This window comes from Hirundo rustica, chromosome 4 (assembly GCF_015227805.2).
Source record: "Hirundo rustica isolate bHirRus1 chromosome 4, bHirRus1.pri.v3, whole genome shotgun sequence".
In the NCBI taxonomy this organism is placed as follows: domain Eukaryota; kingdom Metazoa; phylum Chordata; class Aves; order Passeriformes; family Hirundinidae; genus Hirundo; species Hirundo rustica.
The window spans coordinates 73190257-73213348 of NC_053453.1; the positions used below are offsets into that span (position 1 = coordinate 73190257).

The window sequence follows — 23092 nt, forward strand, 5'->3', positions numbered from 1 at the left end:
AGCGCTTATTTGGAAGTGGTTATATCTCATTGTAGAAATGATGATGTAAATGTGATGTGAAGGAAAAGGAGCTGTGGAGGAACGGAGTAAAACTGCAAGAGGTTTTTATTTATTTTGTGACTGAGGAAATGTGTGTGAGTTTTGTGGAGAAATGTCCTTTCCCCTCTTAACTTTTTAAAGGTTGTCATTAAGCTGTGCTACTAAAGGAGTACGGGGATAATGCATTTCGTGTGCTTGAAGCAGGAATTTCTCACCGGTGAGAATCTGGCAGGAGCTGCTGGAACTGGGAATAACAGCAGAGAAGGAAATGTGCTCTGTGCAACCTTAAACAAACAGGGAGCAATCTCTGGTGCCCTCTTTTGATAATATATTCGGTGGAACCAGTTAGGGGAGGATCTTCAATGTTGTTAATAAATTATCGGACTGATTCTTCAAGTGTCTGTAACTTCTACTGGCTTGGGGTCTTACTACAAGGGAAAACAAAGATAGCTTTTACCTTGTAGGAGGAAGTCCTACATGTAGTAAATAATATTCCCAGAGAGTGAGAAAAGCAAATCAAGTCTGTCCTGTAACAGCTTTGAGTTGAGCTGAAGGTTTACACACACATTTAGGTGTAGGTTTTGGGAGCTACGTTTCTTAACATAAAAGGAAAACACAATGGAGAGCCCCAACCTTTTGAACTTTCTATTTCCATACATTTAAATCCAAAGACTAATTTTGAATGTCATGTCAGTCTTATCTTTCCAGCAAAGCCTTTTCCTATAATTAAAAGGGCATCAATTTTTCTAATTGTTGCCAAATCCAATCCAAGCCTCCCACACAATCATTTCACCCTTCCCTCCCCCTCCCATCATTGTCTGATATTTTGTTTGCACAGTCATTATTCATTAACTGTGTTCATGTCCAGGGCAGCAAACAGAGGAGTCACATTAGCAAGGAGGAGCTCAGAAACTCACCAGTGAAATCTGCTTTTTCCTTTTCTGTTTTACATTGGCTTTTGGATGAGAATCTCAAAACCTGTACCAAATTTCAGAGATAAGGAGCCTGGAAACAATGAGTGTGCTGCTGTTTGCTACTTCCTTTTCTTGGCAGAATTCTTTAGTCTTCCATTCTACTGAGAAGAATTAATTTCTACTTAAGAGGCTACTAAGACTATACGTTACTATTGGAAAAGAAATGAGGTGTAGTCTATCCTGGTTTTATTTTTACTGCAGAATCATTAGTTAGAGTTGGAAGGGACCTCAGGAGTTCATCCAAGGCAGGGTCACGTAGAGCAGGTTACACAAGAACAGGTGGGTTGTGGAATCTCCAGGAATGGGCGATTCCACAGCCTCCCTGGGCAGCTGTTCCAGGGCTCTGCCCTCCTTGCTCTAAATTTCTTCCCTGTGTTAAGGGGGAACTTATTGTGTTTTAGTTTGTCCTGTCGGTGGGCACCACTGAAAAGAGCCTGGCACCCTCCTCTTAGCATCCCTTTGAGATACGTTTATATTTATATTTATATTTATATTTATATTTATATTTATATTTATATTTATGAGATCCCCTCTCAGTTTTCTCTTCCCTGGACTAACCAGGCCCAGCTCCCACAGTCTTCTCTTGAGACAGGCACTCCAGACCCCTCATCATCGTTATGTCCTGTTGTGTTTATCTTTTTTTTGCCAGGGTTGGGATTAAATGCTCAAGACAGTATTTCTTGTTTGGACTCACATGTTTATTAATTCTTATCTATATTACAGTCTCACATACAGTGAGTTCTTCAGCACCTCTAGCTAACTAAAAATGGAGACGTATCTCTTTCTCTACAAGGCCTTTTGTCCAATTAAGAAATGACACCTAAATTATTTTTACTTTTAACCCAATAACCAACCACCTACGGTCTGCAATGCGGATTTTTCTACCCAATTACAAAATCCCACCCAGACCCATGAAGAAGGTGAAAAAGAAGGACTCAGCCTCCACCCTAAATCCTCCATCCTGCTATATATCTATTCCTGTATTCTAAACCCTTAAACTCTGTGTTTTGCACCCTGTGATATCACACACTTCTATTCAAACCCCACACCCACAATCCCAGCGCTGTCATTCAATTTTTGGAGCCTTCTCCATGGCCTCAGGTCAATGCAGTGTTTGCTTGGGGGTCAGAGCCTGGCAGCACAGAAAGCCTGGAATTCTCATTTCCTGGGGTTCCAAAAACGTCCCTTTGCTGGACCGTCTCCAGTAGCTCCTTCTCTTTCTTGGATATCTTTATCCATGTTTTGAAGGGAATGAAATGGGCATGGAAGGGTGGAGATTCTTGCCCGAGGTCCCTGAGCTGGGAAGGGTCGAGGCTCATGAATGGAAGGCAACCAACCTTAAGGTGTTGTGCCCACGTGTTTTTCTCCTTTTCTTCTGACCAGGGTTTCCTGGTCAGAAAAAACGTCAATTGTTTATCTCCCCGTCAAACATTAAAATGTTACGTTTTTAACAGAAAGAGGAGATTAACAGATAAACCACCAGTAGAATCTGGTCGTGTTAGTAAGCAGATTTCTAAGGTTTAGTACAAAACTACCTCAATATTCTACTTCCTTTTTACATCCATGTGCAACGACTGGATCAATTCAGATTGGCTGAACTGACCTATTGTCACTTGTCCTGTCAATGAGTTGACTTGGTGCTGCTGCTTTCTAGCTCTGTCGCTCTATCAAATTGGTCTGTGTGTTTTAATTAATTGGATTTATGCAATTTTATTAATTGGGTTTATTGTAAATGACCTTGTAAAGGAGAGGAAATGGAACCTCTCATAGAAGTCACAGAATTGGGATAATGCCAAAATGAAGTGCTAGAGAGAGAAATTTGTAAATTCTGCCGTAAATTGGTCAGATTTGTTAAAATTTGAAGAACTGCTCTGTGCCTGGGATAGTGCAGCTATCAAGCTGGAAGTGACTTGTATTACAACTAAGTTAGAATGAAATGTTGGATATCAATAAAAAAATGAAATAGAAAAGGACTTAACTCCTGAATGTCAGATTCGAAATTGAGGGGTACCAAAATTTGAAGGGTTTTAAGGTGGGGTACCAAAATTTGAAGGGTTTGAGGTTCAGTTCTCCTCACCATGAGGTTCCTGTTAGCTGTACAGAGGAGTTCTTTCTCCTATTACTGGCATTCAGGAAATCCACACTGACAGTAGTGGATGAACTCTAACCAGCACTGTATTTCTCCCTGTCGTGCACGGAGGGAAATTACATTTTAAGATGTCAGGGATTAGCAAGCTGAACTCGCTGAGCAATGTGCAGAGGAATTGCAAAGCTGAACCTGTTTCTTTTCTGGTTTTCAGTGATTTGTCCTGCTGGGCAGCTGCCTTCTGAGTGCCTCTGGAGAGATGCCAGCCAGCTGAATTAAGCAGGAGCAGGGACAGCATCCACCCGGGCTGAAGTTTTAAAGCCAGGCACGTGGCACTGGCACAAGTGCTCACTGGTGAGTTGTACATCAGCACAGCTCCTCTCTTTCCTCTCTTTCCTCTCTGCCTCTTTAACATCTGGCGCCTGTTGCAAACTCCCAAGTTTCTGGGTGCACAGACTGGCCTGCCTTGCTTGTTTTTCCCAGAGTGTGACTGATGGGCTTAGAGAAAACGAGAGTGATCCGAGTTGCCGGCTAATCTTAGGAAATCCTTACTGTTTGTATGTTTATGGATTATTTCCCCCTCTCCCTCCACTGAATGAGTAACGTCCTGGTGAGGCCAGACTTCAATTCTGGAGCGTTTGTGTGTTATACTAGATGATATCAATGTTCTTTTTTAACCAGAGGAGATTTTATACCCTCTTCCTCAGCGCTTCACACCCTGGAAATCCAAGCTGTGAGGTTCTGATAACAGAAGTAGTGACTGGCTGCTGTCAGCACAAGGGTGATTAAAAATGCGTGTGTGCGTGCTGGGTTCACTCCCTTTCCAGCTGAATAGAAAATGAAACTACCCAAAGCCTTTTATGTAAGTGCTTTGGGTAGTTTTTTGGGTAGTGATTTGTTTTGTTTTTTTTTCCTGCTTAAATCTCTGCGTGGCTGCGTGCAGACAAGCTTCATCCCCAGCTCCCTTTTGAAGATGCCCTGTAAAGAAAAGAGGGAGCTTGTTCTGACCTCTGAGGCGTGATCCTGTTCCCAGCTCAGTACTAGACATAACCCCTCCACAAAAGATAACAGCTAGCAATTATTTTTTTTTTTTTTTTTAGGGGGAAGGCGGTTTTTTTAGTCGGTTTTTCCAGTCTGTGATTTTTCCCTGATAAAACAATGGCAATCTGCTTCTTCCAGAAGCTGAAATGCTGTGATTCTCTGACAGCAAATGTGTGGAGAGCTGCCTTACACCTTGCAACACCCTGCTTTATTTAAGACCCTGCCATGCTGGGCTGACTGCTGTTTTCCTGGGAGTGTGGCACCGAGGGATTATTGATGAGATGCAGCCTGGCCTGTAAAACTCACGTTTGCTATTAAAAACAACATATGCGCCCTTAGCTATAGCTAATCATTTAAAAACCTCTGTGGGATTTGGGGGAGATGGCCCCTCTGAACATGGATAGGAACCCATTAGAGCATCAGCAGGACGCAGCTCAGCTGAATTATCCTGTGAATATCAGAGTGGGGGCTTTGTGCTTCAGGCAGAACTGCCTGAAGGTCTCCTGTGGAGCAGGTTGGAGGATGAGTGCAGGAAGGGTAAAATGCATCCAGGGCACTTGTCTGGCCCTTTCAGGTTCTTGCCACGTTGTTAAAAAGGGCTCGTTGGAATATTTGGACAAAAACCTGAAGGTCAGTGCTGTCCTGAGCTATACATGCAACAGAGCTGGAAAATCACCCTGGCCTGAAAAATTATGAGGGTAATTCTGCTTCATGCTGGAGGAGGCAAAGGCAGAGCGAGGAGTACAAGCACATTATTTCAAGGTCCAGTAGCCTGTTAAGCCAGACTAAAATAAGTAGGATTTAATGAACGGAAAGTTTAGGAAAACGAATTTGGCGTTGTTGTCACGTAACCACTGCAAGCTGGAACATACCTGTCCTTAGGTTCCTTTCCTATTTATTGCTGCTGCTCTTCCTGCTTCAGTTCAAGCATAAACAGCTGCTGTCTTGGGAGTCACTGAAGGTAGATGCAGTTCCTTTCTGCTGCTGGAGAACTCTGAACCCCAGCACTTAAATAATACAGCAACCTCAGTGCTAACAGCAGCAGCCTTGGAGGAGAAAGGTTTTAAAAATGTAGCAATTGATTTTTCATGGTGTGTAGAAATAGAGAAAGAAAGGGAGTTATTAAACTTTTTTTATTTAAAATCATTATCACTTGGGTAGGTGCACTTCTTTTTCACCTGTAAGCATTTTCAATTATGAAAAGTTCAAGACCACAGATTTTTCTAGAAGCCAGATAATTTCAATGGAATATCTGTGTCTTGGTCAGGGGGACACCAGTTTAGGACAAACGTCTGTGTGTTGTGTCTGAGCTCTCAGTCTGACTCACGAGATGGAATGCCGGCATGGGGGAGAAGGCAAAAACCTTTGCTCCCCTGGAACATGGGTGGGAAAAGCATCTCCATGTGGAGAGGTTCCTTCTGAAACTGCAGGTGATCAGGAAAGTGCGTGGAAAATTCACTGCACGGATAAAGACTGAGCCCAGCTCGCCAGGCCAGGCGGTGACTGTGCTGTGACATCAATCACAGCCTGCCCTCAGCACCTCCAGGTTCATGGGCTTGGTTTGCCTGTGGCTGCACTTAGGAAATGCGTGTGAACCCAAAGGCAGGGTTTTAGTTTGCTGTTTGGTTTTTTTTTCCTACTTTTGAGAGCACTGTAGAGCCCAGAACTTCAAGTGCGGGGTGTCTGGGGAGTGTCCTGCCCTTGGGCTTGAGTGGTGTTTTGCACTTCGCTTGCAATTCTGCTGGATTGCTGTTTGCTACCTGCAAGTGCAGTCTGGACTTTTGAAACCATAGGTTGAAGCTTCATCTGGAAACTGAATTGTCTTACACTTTTTTTTTAAAAAAAAAATTTTTTTTGTTGCTTGTTTGTTTGTTTTTAAATTTCTTCTTAATTATAGTGTCAGAACAGTGTTATCATAGAATCAGGAAATATTTTACATTGGGAGGATCTTTAAAGACCATCTAGTACATCCTCCCTGCAATGGGAAGGGACAAGTTCAACTAGACCAGGTTTCTCAGAGCCCCATCGAACCCGGCCATGAGTGTTTCCAGGGATGGGGGCAGCCACCACCCCTCTGGGTAACCTCTTTTACCACCTTCATTGTAAATAAACTTCCTTATATCCATTCTAATTCAACCTTCTTTTACTTTAAAACCATTCTCTCTTGTCCTGTTGCTGTGGGCCCTGATGGAAAGATCTGTCCTCATCTTTCCTACAGGCTCCCTTGAAGTACCAAATCTCTGACTATAATAGAAATGTTGCAGAACCAGGTGAATGAACCTCCTGCCTCAGGTGGCTGGATGCTGAAACACACTGACAGGAACTGTAAACCATCATAAACCTGCAAAAGATTAATGGTTAGCTGCCAATGACTCTTTTGAAACTCAAGAAACACTATAGCTTACGCCACTGGTATAAATCAAACCACCCTTTTGTTAGCATAAATTTTGCTTAGATCCAAAACCACTGAAGCTGAATGGGTATTTCTGATGATTTTTCTACAGCAAAACTTAACTTCTATTTCTTGACAGGAGTAAATGAGAGATAATGAGATTTTGTTATCTGCTCCAATCACCCGTGGCTTTGATTTAAAAAAACTAAAATTCCTACAAACCATTGGATTTTTATTTATTTATTTATTTATTTATTTATTTACTCCTGTAATTCAAAACAAACGCTTACCCTATCTTTTTAAATCCCGAGACCCGGATTTTAAACCCTGACCCGCTCAGGTGGGGGATGTGCTTTGGGACAGGTAGAGAAATCTGGGCGTTTTTCAGTGTTGTCGTCGTTGCATGTGGTGCTGGCTGCTGGTGCCCGTGTGCCCGGCTCTGCAGGAGAAAGCTCAGTGTCACAAATGAGAGCCGTGCTGCCCGCAGAGTGTTGACAGCTTGTCATTACAGACAGCGTTTTTTTTCCTCCTGGCTGGTAGTTGAAAAGGCTTAGAAATATGTTCATAATCTCTTTCCTCCACTGACTCGAGGGTTTGTTCTTTCCGGATTTAGGGGGGGGGAAAAAAAAAAAAAAAAAGACGTTCTGCTTTTCATCTGTGCTGAGTTTGCGATAGTTTTATTGTCGCGGTTGGGTTTTCGTAGCGTGTCCAAAATCGTTAATGTCCTGTGGAGTGAGAGGGGATGTGAAGAAAAGAAGTGGTGAGGGGAGAGGAAGGACAGAATGGGGTTTTCTTGGGTCTAGGTGGGGTGTTTATTTTACAGCAGCTGTTCCTGGTACCTAGGGAAGCGCGTGGGGCGACACTGATGGAACGCGGTGCTTGCTCACAACGTGGCAAGAAGGACTTGTGTGTCTCCTCTCTCCTTTTATCTGGGCCTGTAGAAGAATTTTATTGTCCAACGCATCCGTTGTGGCCATTCTGTGCTCTGGGATGCTGAAAGTGGAACTGTGAGATCCAATGACATTAAAACAAACCCAAGCAATTAAGTCTCCTGTAGGGCGCAAGCGGAGAGCGCCTTCGCCCTCTGCCATCCGCGGGACGGGGCTGGGTGAAGCCAGCCAGCTTGACTTGGCTCCCACCTTTGTTTGGAGGTTGCTGTGGTGATGAATAACCTTTGCAGAGGGTGTGTGAGCCGGTGTGTGCTCCTGCCTTGGCCCTGGCAGATAAAACAAAGCCCACGGCTTCTCACCCCCGCATCGGGAGCGTGTACCCTGGCTGCGGATTGGGCTCCCGAAATAAGTGAAAACTGCTGTCTCAGAGCTGGTTATTGACGTGGTAGAGATCTCCTTATCACTTCCCCTCACTGCTTTCCTAGCAGGCAGCAGGAGCCTGGGTGATGACAAGCAGTGGCTTTGTTCCATTGCGTGGAAGGGGAGCCGATGTGCCTTATTTGTGCAAGCTTATGACACCTGAGCTTTGTCTCCTCGCCTGGCCTTGAGGAAGGAGAGCAGCAAGAGCAAGAGGCTGCCAAAGGTACTCTGTAAAAGGAAATATTATTATCTAAAAGGCCATTTCCACCCCCCCCCCCCCCGCCATTGAAAAGGTTGCATTTTCTATACTGAGAAAACCTTTGCTTCTTTTTACTCCCCATTTGTCAATAAGTGTTACAACAAATTACTGTTGAATTCTCTGCTGCCCAAAATAGAAGCGTGTTTTTCATACTAAGACACAATAGCCTGATCTCACAACCACACAATGATACAGAAGTGTGTGAAGTTTGGAATTCTACGTAAGCATTGCAGGTTTTCCTCATGAATTCTCACAAGTACAAGTGTACTTGGATGATACAGGTGGCTGAAGATGCTATAAATATCACTTCTAGATAAGAATTGCCTTCAAAAAGGTCTTGGAAACTTGTTTTCCCCACTCCTAGCAGGAATTGGCAAGAATGAATTGCCACCTGAGGCAACTCATGGAGAGTTTTCCTCCCTTCTTCCCAACCTCTGTGAAGCTGCCCTGTGCACAACTCACAGGAAGCGCTCTGTGAAATATTGAGTCACTCAGAGATGATCCAGCAGCCATGACAAGCACTGTGATGCTTAAAATGTCTACTTTTGCTGCATAATTCCTGAAATTAAAAAAGAAAAAGTGAATTACTCAGCTCTGTGTCAGCTCTCCATCTCTTCACAGACCTTCAGAGCGGGTGGTTTCATCTCTCAGGCTACGCCTCGTTCTTGGCTGCAGCCACGCTGAAGGACCAAAGAGGAAGATGGAAACTTTTTAAAAGCAGTGAGGCCTCCCACAGTATTTAAGATGAAGATGGCAGAGGCACGTCCATGGCCCTCCATCCATTGCATGACTGATGGATCTTCTTTCCGAGTTAGAGCACTTGGGAAATAGAAAACTTCTCTCCTTTCAGCGGTTGGCTGAGGCTTGTCATCTTGAAGTTTTCTCCAGCACAATTTAAATGTGCTGTCAGCTGCTTTTAGCCACTTACTTAGTTAAAATCACCTTCATTAGGAGTATTTAAATACAGCTTCTAATACCTTATCCAGGCTGCCCTCCTGGATTTTTGGGAATCTGGAGAATGCTGCTAATAGAGCGGAGCCAGCATTTGCAGGAATAAATTAATGGTAGTCCCCTAGCTGTGCTTTTTACATCTGACACATTCTCCAAGGCTAGCACAGTACCTCCCATACTCCTGCAAATTCATTTGTTCCATTTCAGCTCAGCCTTTTGAAATGTTTTGTGATGAATGAGCGTGCTGTACAAGCTGGTGATCAGGAGCAGCTGTTCATAGTCATGCATTAAATGGAACCCATCTGTCAGTGGGCTCTTTAAAGTGTGAGTTTCACATTGTCAGGAGGCCTGATTACACCAGAGCACTATCTGGGTGCTCTTTGCCAAAAAGGAAAAGGACAAATCTAAAGGAGGAGTGCTTGGATGGGCTCTGGGATACCCCTGTGGCCTCATCTGCAGAGCTGTGATTTAGCTGAGATGAGAGCAGAGTGGCTACGAGCAGCACTTCTGCACTGACATGCAGAGAGCTGTGCAGATGTAGACTGAAATTAGGAGCTGACTTGCAGCAAGGTTTGTAGAACTCATATTTTTAATCGTGACCCTTTGACCTCATCACCAGTTCTTTAAATTGTTTTTGGCTGTGGAGTTTTTCTTTGGAGGATGAGCTGAAGGGGAGGAGTGTTTTATTCAAATCAACAAAAGGAGGCAACACTGCTTGTTGGTTTGTTTGTTTGTTTCCCCCCAGTGTGCATACATCATTTTTTATACTCATTTACAAACAGAGATGAGCAAAATGTGTCTCCTGAAGCTGTTCTGCAAACTGTACTTATGGCAGCATTTCAGCCCAACTAATGGTTGTTTCCTGATTGCAGTAATTGTTCTCATAATTTTAAGTGAAAGCTTCAGTCCGTAATATTCTCTGTAAATGACACACAGGATATGGAAGCCAGCTGATTCATGCCCTGAAATACGTAGATCTTATCCGGGGGTAACTTCTTCTGATTTCCTTCTCCCAGTTGGCTCCTCACCAAGACTTTTGTGGTGGGGACTGTGTTCGTGCTGGGCTCTGTGTACAGCTCTGGGGAAAAGCATTCCTTATCACCAGAAGTTTATTCACCCATCTTCATTATATCACTTTACTTTTAGGCAGGCAGCTTTTCCTGGAGGAGCAGAGCAGGGCTTCCTTTGCCGCTGTAAAACTTTTACTGAAGTTCCAGGGGGGCCGTATTTTACCTGTAGGCTCTGTGATGGTCTCCAGAGCTGCAGAGCCCACCCTTTTGCTCCTGCTCAGATCCCCTGGCCCCTGCAGCAGCCCTGGCGCAGTGGGGGAAGCCCACCCGTGTTTCCCTGCAGAAAGTTTCTCCTTCTCACTTCAGCTGTGGCAAGCGCTGCAGCTCAAAGTGCAGCTGCACTGCTGCTGCATTCCTGCTGCGGGGCCGAGCCAGCGCTTTTTAATGAACGCTGAATTCAGTGCTTGGCACTGAAGAAGCACAGAGAGGGTAAAAAGATAAAAAAGTGGTAAACCAATCCAGAACACCCACGCTGGCTTTGTGAGCTTGCATTTTGTGTCTGCTGTCCTATGGTAAGGGAAGAACTCTCAGCTTTTCTTCCGCACAGAGAAAGCAACACTGAAGCCTGTGATTTCTGCCTACCTGGTAAATATTGATTTTTATTTATTTATTTTTTTTTTTTTTTCCAGTGGAAACTCATTAATGTGTTCCACATGGAGAGATGAGAATTGCACTCTTGAGTGAAGAGATTGATTGATTGATGTTGGCTTGTATTAAGAAAATATGGCCAGCAGAAGGAGTCAATACATGCTCTTTTAATTTTTTTTTTCTGTAGAGTACATTGTTTTTCCTGCTTGTGTTTAATGAGGGAATTTAGCAGGGCAATGCTATTGCTTGATAGCCGACAGTACCTTGTTATCTTCCTTTAACATGCTTAGGAGTGTTAAAACACAGCTATTGAGGTCTGGCGCTCATTCCAGCGCCCACTTGGGACTCGGGATCACAAACGTGCAGCATCTGAAAATGAGCTGCAGATGCAGTGTAGCATTCACTCCTCCACCATTTGACCTAGCAAGAGGTAAAAGCCGTGCAGCAGTGAAGCGTGTGCAGCCAGTGTTGTGCAAACCCGTGGACAAGCCTGTCCTTCCTCTCTGGGAATGCTCAGACCCCTGGAAAGTGCTCAGTTCTCCGGGCTGCTTGCTCCAGTGCTCTGCCACAAGTGAAAAAGCTTCTCCTCATGTCCCACTTTCCCATGGACAGGCCAAGCTCACCACTGCAGCACTGATGCTTCAGAGAATGATGGATTCAATTCTCAATGCCTTCTCTAGACTGTGCTGATCCTTAAGGATGAAATTAAATCCAAGCTCTTTTCCTTTGGCTCTCACAACCTGTTTTGAAAAACGAGGAGTTTTGGCACCACGGTGTGCTGCAAGCAGAAAAGCTGATTATTTTGGGCAAAAAGAAGGCTGCTAATTTCTTGGTAGGCTTTATTGCTGATAAACAGGGATCTGATTCAGCTTAGACAGCACTGACACGTTCCTACGAATTTGTCTTGGGTAGGGTGGTGTCCCCAAAGAGTTTCAGGAAACCAGGAGCTTTGGCACCTGCCTGTTTGGAGGAAGGTGCAGCTGGTTGCTGCTAATAATTTATGATTAAATTATGAGGTGAAGTGCAGGAGAATATTCTGTGCAGCAAAGAAGGAAATGCACATTCCTTCTGTGGAGAGGAAGAGGATATTTCAGGATATTGGCAAGGCGTTCATACACCTGTACTGTTTTATAACGTTGAACTGCAAGCACCAGTTCAAGGTTTCAAAGAGGAATGGTATTTAATCATCATCATCATCATCATCATTATTTAGTCCCTACTTTAAAAGAGCAAGTTATTTTAAAAAGGAAGGTATTACTTTGGTTTTCATGCTGATCCCCCTTGAGCATGAGGGCCAGACTTTATCTGCCTCAAATTCTCAGCAAAGTTCACAAAGATCATCTGCTTTATGCTGTGGTTGACCATGGAGCATTGGCTGTTAGCAAACACACAAAAAAAATAAAGCAAATGGATCAGCCATGAGTCATTATGGATATGTATTGCAAAGATGGACTCATTTTTCCTTGTTTCCCATAATTTTTCTCAAAACTGTCGCTTCTCCTTCTTGTACAAATGGATTATTCTTAATAGCTCTGGCAAACCTTTTCTGGATACTTAAGAAAAAAAAAGTAGAATATTCCTTCTACAGGTTCATATTTCTGCTGCTTCTTACTCTTGTTTGGAGGAGCGAATTCAGACCAGAACTCTTTCTATGTCTTTATTATCGTTACTTATCTTAAAGAAAGAACCCAAAACAACAAAAAAACCTCAAAATCTTTCTACCATGTGACCATGTAGAAAAGCATTGTGTCATTTAAATATTTAAATATATATATAAATTAATAAATATAAATAAAATATAAAATAAATATATAAATAAAAGCATATATATATATATATATAAATAAAAGCTCACTTAAACATGCTTTTAAAAATCCATTCTCAATATGAAAAATACAATTAGCCAAGCAGCTGTAAACCACAGGCTCCTTTTCCCTACTCCCTTTCCCCAATCATTTCCTGCTTTCTGTGCTGCCTGGTGCTCCCTGTGCACTGTGAGTGGGAATTGCTTTCTCTGCTCTCTTCCCACTGGGCTCATGTCCACACCTTGCTGTTAAACAAACCCTCGCTATCGAAACAGCAAAACCTTTCAGGTGCTATTTATCATTTACTTTAGAGACGAGGTGATTGTAAGTGGGAGGAGTTCCTGAAACGGAGAGGAATTATTGCTGTTCTGACATTCCAGCTTTGGTTTGAGCAGCTGTGCCCTGCTCTGGGCTTCTCCTCAAAACTACCCAGGTGAGCTCAACTCCCAGGCGTTTTTAACCTTTAGGCTCCTGCCGTGGTGCCCAAGAGCTGGGTTCTTGGTTTTTAGTTCTGAGATTCAGGTGGTTTTAGAGTCTTTTTGCCTTCTGCAAAGCTTTGAGCTAGACGCAAGAAAGAAACGGAGTCTTCAGGTTCTGATTTTTTAAGGTTGCGCGCTTTGTTTATCGCTTCTTTTCTTACAATTTTCTCAGTGCCTAACAAAGGTCTGTGCAGCTGCTCGGGCATCTGGCGACTCCTCGACTCCTCCCGGACTGGGCTGTCGCTATCTTTTATACTAATTGCTACGTGTTCTTTATTTATTTATCATTATTTGCCAAAACCAAGTGATAACTTATACTAAAAAGGTCATCTCTACTTTGACCTAATCTTCTGAAACTACTTTGTGCCACCGTCACTGCTGAAAATGAAGTGAGGGAAGAAGAAAGAAGAAGCAGGAGACAACGCCCTAAATCTTCCATCTTGCTTCCATTCACTTCCATACTAAAACCCCAAACCTACTGTTTTCTCACCCTGTGATAAGCTAAACTCCAATCTTCCACACTCTTGTGGCCTGCAATCCTTCCCGCAGTACAGGAAGCCTTTCCCATGGACTGGGATCAAAGCCAATGTCCCTCTGGGCTCTGTGCCGGGGTCCCAGACCCCCCTGCCCAGGTCTCTGACCCTCCAGGGCAGCCAAAGGAATGCCCTGGACTCCAACACTGGGTGAGCTGGCAGAGCAGGGCTTTGGGGAGACTGTGACTCGTCTGATGTGGTGTTACGTCCAGAGCACACCCAGCCTGTCACCCAGTGCTCGGAATTGCTCCATGCCCGGCTGCCAGGTGCCACCTTCGCTGTTGAAATAGCAGAGCGTGACAATTTACGACCTGCAGATTCCCCCTCCTGTACTTTCATTGTTTAGTTGTTTTTTTTTTTTTTTACATGACATTATTATATGACGTGTTTATTTTCGACATGATGTCCCCTGTAGACCTCTGCAGATTCCGTCCCAAAATCTGCAGATTTTGACAAGTTTGGTGTGGTTGAAACGTGTCCTTGTAAATAGGACACGATAGCCATTTTACGTGCTTGGTTTTCATTGTAAACAGTGTTTCAAAACGCATTCAGTGAGGTTTGGATCGGAAAGCATAACCCTGCGAAGAGCATTCTTGTCACTGGAAATTCTCACTCCTTCTGCGCTGCTTTGTAAATTTGGATTTTTTTTCTTTTGTTAGGAAAATTAATCCACGAACACCAGAGGTTTATGTCCAAAAAGGAGACAGAGGAGTCCTTTTACTTTATTCTAATAAAGGGAGAGGCCAGGGGGCATTTTTCCTGGGATCTCTCAAATTTTTAGAGGATGCAGCCTCCTTTTTATCCCAATTTCCCAGCTGCATTTCCCTCTCTATTTCCCCATTGGCTGAGGTACTTGAGAGGTAAAGACTTCTTGAAATACCTAAGATTCCCCTTTTAATGTATAACCCCCCTAATTTTTAATTCTTACGGGACTTATGGGTTTTCCCCATTGTTGCTTTCATCTTTCAATATTCAATTTAATATTTAAAGGCAAATACCTTCTTTTCCATTCATCAATCAGTGGAATCCTTCCCGTCATTTCTCTTATCTCTCAGTGCTAGTTTTATCTACCAGCAGACCCAGAACTTGTTTGTAAAGATGAATCTTGTCATTCCTCTCACTTTCGAGCTACATGCTTTAAAAATTAGAATAAATAGTCAAGTACACCTTTGAAAAGTCCTTATCTCCTGTGGTAGGACGACACAATAAAATTGACCTTGGTCCTGGGGGCTTAGAAAAGACTGCAGTAAAAGTGTAGATGTTTACCTTGCAAAACTGCCTCCTCCTCTTTGAAATACAGATGGATTTAGTGCTTTGTTGATGGAGAATTCACGATGCCTTCAGTTAAACCACCCTGAGAAGTCCTGCATTGGTTCTCCCCTTCCCTTTTACGATGGTTCCACCCCTGTAAAATGCTAATGAATGGATGGGTGTCGCACAGAAAACAAGGTAACCGTTGACTTCATCGAGGAAAGAAATCTTGTTTGACGCCCTTGGAAAAGTCAACAAGGACAATACTCACAAGGATGATGACATCTCTCTGTCGATATGCAAAGTGATTTGTCATTTAGGGAAGAGGTAAAACAGCAAATTCAGGGTCAGAAATGCCCGGCTGTGTCTTAAAACTTTTTTTTTTTTAAGGTGGAGGTTTGAAAGAATGTATTATTAACCATGAAAGAATGCGTTGTCTGCTGTCTGAGGATTTTAATTATTTTAATTGCCATTTGTCAAAGCAGGTACTGAAGCTAGTGCAGGGCAGACCTTCTGAGTCTGATAAAAGTATGATTATTACAACAGTCCTGGGCTTCATTTGAAGTTATTTTACTGATACTGAAATACAGAGTTTGCACACTTCTGTTTCAATTGGTTGATAAAGTAGAGTCCACGTTGATCTTATATGTGAGAGCACAATCTTAATCCCAAGGATTTCCTTCCTAAGTGTTAAGATCAGCATTTGGTTAAGGCTTAGGGGCAATGCAGACTTGCAAGCAGATGCTGCAGTAGAACAACTAAATTTTGTATTTAAGTAAAAAAATACTTGGTTCAAATGTGACCTAGGTTTGTTGGTTTGAGGGTTTTTTGGGTTTTTTTTTGTTTGTTTGTTTGGTTGGTTGGTTATTTTTTTTTTTGGTGGATATATAATTTGTAATCAAACTGAAATTCTTTTCAAATGGTGAAGAATCACTTGTTCTGAGCGCTGTTCTAAAATAATTCAGAGCTGATTTTGCTCTGAATCATCCTAACCTTTGAGAGAGGATGTGATGAGGGCAGACGAGCTTGTTCCTAGTTTTAGGGGTTGGGAAAAGGAGTTATTGAGATGTGAATAAGTAAGAATCCATGGTGAATCTGTTTAGGGAGGAGAATGACACGCATCTCTCTTGGGAGATTATTTTGTTTACCGAAGATAATCTGGTTTAGGGGTGATGTTCTCCAAGGTGACTGGTTTAAAAGTCCTGAAGTGCTGCCTGCACTTTTGTTGAGCTTTGCCTATGGCATGTGAGATGCTGTGGTTGCAGGAGCAGGGCCTCTGTTCCAGCTCAGAGCAAATCCACTATCATTGGAACTTGCACAGGAACATTCAGGGCCTTTGCTGTGAGGGTATTTCTTTAGTCTGACAGGTGATAAAACATTAATTATTCCAATTTCCATGCCATTTACTAATCAAGGTCTAATAAAACAAAGATCCGAAAATTAAAGTATTGTAGAAGATCCCATTCTATTTTTTTTTTTGCATCTTTGATGTGGATTTTTTTCATAAATAGAGCTAATGCTTCTAATTGTATTTTCTCAAGCAGTTTTGAAGAGGTCTGTCTCCTGTTGGTTCCTAAATTCCTAAAAATTACCTTAACTTTTAACTTAAATTTTATTCAGGATCTCTGACTGTTATCAGAACCTATATTTTACATCTGTAGATATTATTCGATCTTTTCAAACATTACTTCTGATTAAGAAATCTTATGATTCTACCTTAATCTTTACTCTTTTTTTTTCTCCTCCATCTGGAAATGGTTGGATTAAAGTGTTATTCCATACTTTATTGAGCAATATGAATGGCCTGGGTCCAAAGTAATTTATGACACCTTGTTCATCCAGTATCTTGCTGTATTCCAATAACACAAACTCTTCCCAGACTGTATGGAGCACTTTGAACTCTGATCTCATGAGTGGCAGAGGCAAGGTTATGGCTGGTTCACCTCTCTGTAACCATGCTGTCTTTGGCTCAGTCGTTTTCATAAAGGAAAAGTTGAAAGTTTTGGCTGTTTTGGTTTTGTTTTGATTTTTAAAGTCGCTGAACTGAACTTTGAGGATTGCCTCATGCAGTATATTCTTTACTGTTTGCAGTGGAGGAAGCGTGAGGGTTGCTTTGATAAAGCTCCCCACCATTGCTTCTTTCCTCACACAGCCAAATTGCCTGGGGGGACAGCCAAAAAAGGCTGCCACAGGATGGGAGAAAAATCACATTTTTGAGCAAGAAGGTTCAGTAACTGCTTGGGCAGTCCAGAGATGATGGCGTGGTGAGCCCCTTTGTGCTCGGTGGTTACTGTCCCAGGGCAGTGACTCGGGGATGGACACACCTGCATTGTCACCTGCGTTGTCACCTGTCAGCTCTGCTCCTGCTGGAGGGAAGAGAGGTGCAGGCTGCATCTCAGTGCCAGGGTGGTTGATAGGAGGATCAAGGGGGGCTGCAGGGATGTGGCACAGAGGGATGCTCCTGGGTACCCACTCACCGTTTCCTGGCAAAGAGGGAACTTCCCACCATTTGGAATCTACTGGAAATTAGCAGAGTCATGTTGAACTGAACTGCAGTGTTACCCCACTGCTTTGGCATCAGCACTTTTAATTGCATTGTTTTTTGGTGTGGTTTTGTTTGTTTGTTTGTTTGTTTGTTTTTGGGTTTGGGGTTTTTTGGGGTTTTTTTTTAATTCTTTTTTTTCCCAGACACAAGACCCTCCTGCCCTTGGACCAGTTTGGCTCCTCAGTCCTTCTGCTGGGAGCATCCTTTGGAAGTCAGCATCCTGTTCTTCGTGGGCAGGGCTGACCCACGTAGCCTGTGTTTGACCAAATTGCTAAGAAATAACTGTGAGTGCTAATGATGCTAAATGTGGACCAGCTGAAATCCCAGTGCTTGCAGGAACAACTGCAAGTGTCTTCCCCTCCCGTGTTCAGACAGCCCCAGGAAGGAGCAGTGTGATTCAGCATAAGTGGCTTTTTGCTCAAACCCCTTACACCCAAAGCCTGGTTCAAACTACACCAGAAATGCTTCCCCCCCATTTATTTCAGGGTGTACTTTTCATGCTCTGCGTTGTTTTTTAATATTGGTGTGGTATTTCAAAAAGTATTGCTGTGGAAGGATTTCTTCACGAAGACCCTGCATTGGCATTTGGACAATGTGATCAAAGTTTGAATTCTGAATTAGAAATGATGCTGAAGCTTGGGGGGTTTGATGGAAGAGGTGAAGTTGATAGAGGTAGGAAATGTTTTAAAATTACAAATTTTGCTTTCCATTTAAGGTTATAATGACTTATAGTAAGGTTTAACCGGAAGTTTTTTCTTAAAATTTGTAAGTTGGCTTGAATGTCCTCCCAGTTTCTGGAGAGAAAACTGTTCTTAGTCACCTTACCCTGATATTGTTACTTTTATTTTGCATGGTTCAATATGTTTAATATTGGTACTTTAATCCTTTATTTTATATAAGTTGTGCTAGAGTGTTAATGCTTTCTTATCAACAAAACTGTGAAATTGATGCTCTTGAGAGGACTTCTAGAATTTTTCCATGTGTTTTTAAAACACCCCGGTTTTGTGCTGTGCATGCTGAGCCACATTAAAGGACTCCCTGGTGCAGCTTCCCTGGGTCTGAGTGCCTTTAAATATGATTTCGGTTCCAGTGGTGCACAGGCTCCAGCAGCCTGGTGAGCAGTGATGGCTGCTTCAGATGCAGCACTGATGGCTGTCCTACTTTTGGATTTATTCTATCCCTCAATCCCCTTCTCCACAGCACTCAGCCTCCCTCTCCTCCTGTCCTGAAAAAGGCACTGTCAACTCCTCTATTTTTTAAAATAAATATTGTATATATTTCTTTAGTGGAAGGGAAATAATACTGCTTAGAGTTCATCAGGGCTTTTACAGCAGAGTTTGCAATTATTTTGCTTCAGAAAGAGAACTTTCACTCATTTTCATCTGTGTGTTTGTTTACTGTGCGCTGCTAAAGCTCTTGCTGAGCTTCCAAGGACAAGTTCTGAACACGAGCTGAGTGGATGTTCTCAAGCAGCTGAATAATAATTGAGGACCTCAACATGTGGGAAAACTGGACTCTTTTCTCTATTTTTTTTTCTTTTTTCTTCCCCCCTCTTTCTTTTTTTTTTTCCCTTCCTGTTGCCACGGTTTGTATGCTGGGCTTTACACTGATATTTGGCACTTGCCTCAAACTCGCCCAAGTCTCTATTCCTTTCAATATGTCATTAAAGAGAGCCAAACAGAAAAGGCTAGATTTAAACATTTCATCTCTTTTGAGTTTTATTTTTCAGTCCTAAGGGATGCTAAGCCATGAAATGAGTCTCTGCCTCTTCCCCAGGAGCCAGCACTCCCAGCTGTGGCCAGGCTGGACTCTTTCTTTTCAGTGCTCATAAACCCTCCTCTGTTGTCCTTCAGTTTTTGAGTTTTCCTCATAATTTAGGGAGAGGGATGTGAGTGGAAACCCACGTGAATGAAGTGCAGGAATACAGCCATGAAGAAGAGCACTGAGGAAGTTGTAGCAGCCTCTGTAGGACTGGAATGGCTTTGGGGGTTTTTTTGGCTTTTGGGTTTTTTTTTTTTTTTGGGGGGGGGGGTGTTGTGTGTGGGGTTGTGTGGGTGGGTTTTTTGTTTTGTTTGTTTTGTTTTTCTGGTATATAACAGTGTGGTGGTTTTCCTGTCACCCTTTCTCTTCTCAGGAAAAGTCAGGTATGCAAATTTAAGTTGTGATGACAGAGGCATGCAGAAACACAACTGAAAGCACTCTTTCCTCTCCCCTCCTTTTTTCCTTTTTAATTTTCCCTTTTTTTGGTTTTTTTTTTTCAATGCTTTTCCCCCCTTTGCTTGTAAAAAGAAACAGAAGGTCTGTCTGTGCTTCAGAAGGAGAGATCTTTCAGCACTGTATCAAAGTGCAGGGGGGCTGTTAATCACTTACACATTTTCAGCTGGAAATAGAAAATCAGCCTGGTAGTTCTCTTCTGTGATCAGCCAGGGAGATAACTCTGAGAACTGCAAGGCACTGTTTTGTTCCTGGTTTTATCTGAATCGGGAGGGAAGGGGGAAGCAAGTTGGTGACAGTTTAAATGCACAGCTGTGAATTCTTTAGTAACCATCGTGTTACACAAATCCTAGACAACTCTCCAAACATCAGGGTTAGCCTAGAAAAAATACTGCTATTTATTTTGCTACCTGAGTTGTTAGTGTCTGCTAAAATCTCTGTTTGCAGCTGAGCTTAAATGCGGTTTAATTCTGTTTGTAGTAAAAAAAAAAAATGCTCGGAAAATCCAAAGCTATCGCGTTGCTTATGAATAAGAGCACACTGGTTTGGGGTTTTTTTTAAGCTTTTTAAACAGAAATACAAAATGAGAACGTTGCAGCATCTCAGTGGGTGTGATAAATGGAGAAGCTGCTGGCAGTGGTGTGGGGTGAGGAGGGCTGAATACATCCAGCCATCACTTCTCCAAAGCAGCGCCCAGATTTACTAAAGGACTGTGCAGAGTGGCAAAGGGCAAAGCTGCTGAAGTGTTTCCACGAACACAGAGCCCTGTGGGGCTTTGGGGAGCGATCTCAGGAGGCAACAGTCGGCTGAGGGTTGGCAATGCAGGTGACAAAATGACTTCCAAAAGTCCAGAGAGGTGGCATGGAAGGGATTATTGCTGCATGTGGAATTCCTTGCTTCATCGCCTGATTGCCCATGGCGCAGGGAGAAAAAAGGTGATGACAGAGGGAGCTGCTTTGGGGAGCGGTACAGAAGATGCTGGCCAGGAGGTAGGAGGGAGTATGGAGTATGCTGATGTCCTTAATGCTTTTAACACGCTGGATCAGCTGTGTGCTGGGTTTATCCAACAATTTGATTTCTTGGTCCGTGTTTTCCGTGCAAGCTCTTTGTAACAAGGGGATGTTTGACACCAATGCCCTCTGGTAAGCACCTGTCCAGTAAGAACCCATCTGCTCCTGCAGTGTGTGGTGTCTGTTTGCAGAGTTGAAGGCAGATCCCTTTCCAAGGGGATTCTCCGTTGCATTTGCCAAAACAATGCGTGTAGCCACAGGCTAAGAGCTCTTGCCAGCATACAGCGATGCCCAGGCATTGCTGCTTTTAGGGCTGGACCAAAAAAAACCTCTGTGCTGCTGTGTGGATGGACAGGCTCATGTGAGAGGTTTTTGATGTATTTCTCCACTATGTCATGTGTGCGTGATCCAGATTTCAGCCATGCGCGAACACAAAAGCTAATTGTACAGCAGGGTGGTTGAGCAGGTGAAAGAAATGCCAGCACTTATCAGGTTTTGCTCCTCAAGCCCAAACAAGGAAACAGTTCATAAATTTGAGGGAACATCTGATAAACTATGGAAGTTTTGCCCTGCCTTCCCCCTGGGCCATAAGAGCTGGCACAAAATTATCCATCTTGGTGATTCCTTGTGAAACAGGAGAGCGCAGGGTGCTTCTCTTGGACTATCAGGGATACAAAAGGGCATTTTCCTGAGTGCTTGCAAAGTCTTGTGTGAGAGGAGGTGAAGCGTGGGGAGAAATAGTCTGTCTCCTGTGGTGAGAGATGTGCTGCACTTCCTGATTGAGGAGGTGTAAAAGGAGGCAGGAGGTAAAAGGAGATGTGAAATGCTTCAGAAGGGTAGGATGTGACAGCACGGGCTAGCAACGCTGCAGTTGTTGTGATTCCTCACAGGAGCAGGGATAACCCTGAGCCTGCCTTGGGAGGGATGGCTAGAAATGGTTTTCTCACCTTTGAAATCACAGAATAATAATACATTTTGCTTGCACGGCAGTTTCTTGCCAAAAACGCGCGTTTATTTTTAAACCAGGCATCACCATAAGAAATGCATGGAAATAAGTTGCTATATCTGTTTCTGGTGTGCAAGTGTTAGGAAGATATGCAAGCAAATATTCCACAAAAACCCAGAATTTCTCCCGTGCATCCCAGGCCTTTGAAGGGGTCAAGATGCTTTGCAAGGCTGCAGTCATGCTGGTGCCTTGGGACGGCTGAGCTGGAACAGAGACTGGGCAGAGCTGGAGAATAAAGCAGGGATTGATTGAAAGGGCTTTAGGATCCACCTTGGGCAGGACAGGGCCTGGCCAGGGCTACACCCAGGGTGAACCCAAAATGGTCCCAAAATGGACAAAGGGTCACGAGGTCTCACACTTTGATCAGTTTTGGTCCATTTGCACATTGGGGTTGAATTGTCCAGTTCCAGCTCCAGGCTGTGAGGTCCCATCCTTCTTGTTCCTCCCTCCAGCCACCCTTGTTTGTGCTTTTGGGGCTGAAAGTTGTCCTTGGTGTGCAGCAGAACAGGATTTGTTTTGTGTCCCTGCTGTGTGCAGAGAGCTGAGTGACCCTGAGTGTGAGCTCAGAGCTGCACCCCGGGCAGCACAGAGCCTGAAATACATGGAAGATAAAACCTCAGGCATCAATCCCCCTGCCTCTGAGAGCCTCCCCTGGGGCACAGCCTCACACTGCACATCTCTGAGCAGCTCAGACAGCTCAGGGTGTTACTGGGGGGAGGAAGAACGTAGCAGTGGTGATGAAAAGGTGTAGGAAGGTGAATCAGAGGGAGAAGCCCTCCCTCTGCTCCCCAGAGCTACCTTGGCTTGCAGGTGAGCCCCAGTCCTGGCCCAGAGACAGCTCCTGTGAGCCTCAGGCTGTGGAGCTCCTGGACTGACAGCTCTGCTGATGTTCACCTGATAGCGACTCAGCCTTTAATGCCGGGTTAACTCGAGCAGTATTTAATTCTTGCAGAAGCTTGGCAAAACTGAAAGGCTTGGCAGCTTGCGTTACAAACCGCCAGGAACTGGAGAGAAGTTGATTTAGTTTATTTTATTGCGTGCCAAAAGCTCTATTTAAAGTGTCTGACCTCAAGATGCAACAACAACAACAAAAAGTTCCTCTGATCTTCTTTGGCACCATTTTCAGAGTCTTGGAACGTAAGGAAAATATTTTGTTGATGTCTACCATTCTCTCAAATCTGAAATATGCAAGGAACGAAAAGCTCTGATTATCAGTAACAGCATGAAACTTTTAGTGGGTTTGCCACTGCTCCCTGACCTAGGCTCTTGACTCATTCTTTCGTGTCATGAAATGAAATGTCTCTGACACATCAACAGCTCGCACCGAGTTACTGGCACAAATGGAGTGGTTTTAGTAATGCTTTTTTAGAAGAGACATTGCCTGCTAATTCAGTCCCTGTTCATTAAGATGAGCAGCTTATTAAAGCCTTTACTACTTCATTGAGGCAGAACTTCTTAGATAGAGGCGAGGAAATGCTGCTCAGCTTCCTTATAGGAATTTTCAGGCTCACTATAATGACTTTTGGGAGAACTTTGTGG

At 43.5% G+C, this 23092-nt stretch overlaps 1 protein-coding gene across 5 annotated transcripts in view; it reads left to right on the forward strand.

The window, feature by feature from the left end:
- The window catches only part of EPS8 (epidermal growth factor receptor pathway substrate 8), a 125916-nt gene that overhangs the window by 29616 nt on the left and 73208 nt on the right, over positions 1 to 23092 (forward strand). For all 5 annotated transcript variants that reach the window (XM_040061934.2, XM_040061933.2, XM_058420208.1 and 2 more), the window contains exon 2: positions 3314 to 3453. The gene's annotated coding sequence lies outside the window, so the exon portion shown is untranslated. The remainder of the gene's footprint in view (positions 1 to 3313; positions 3454 to 23092) is intronic.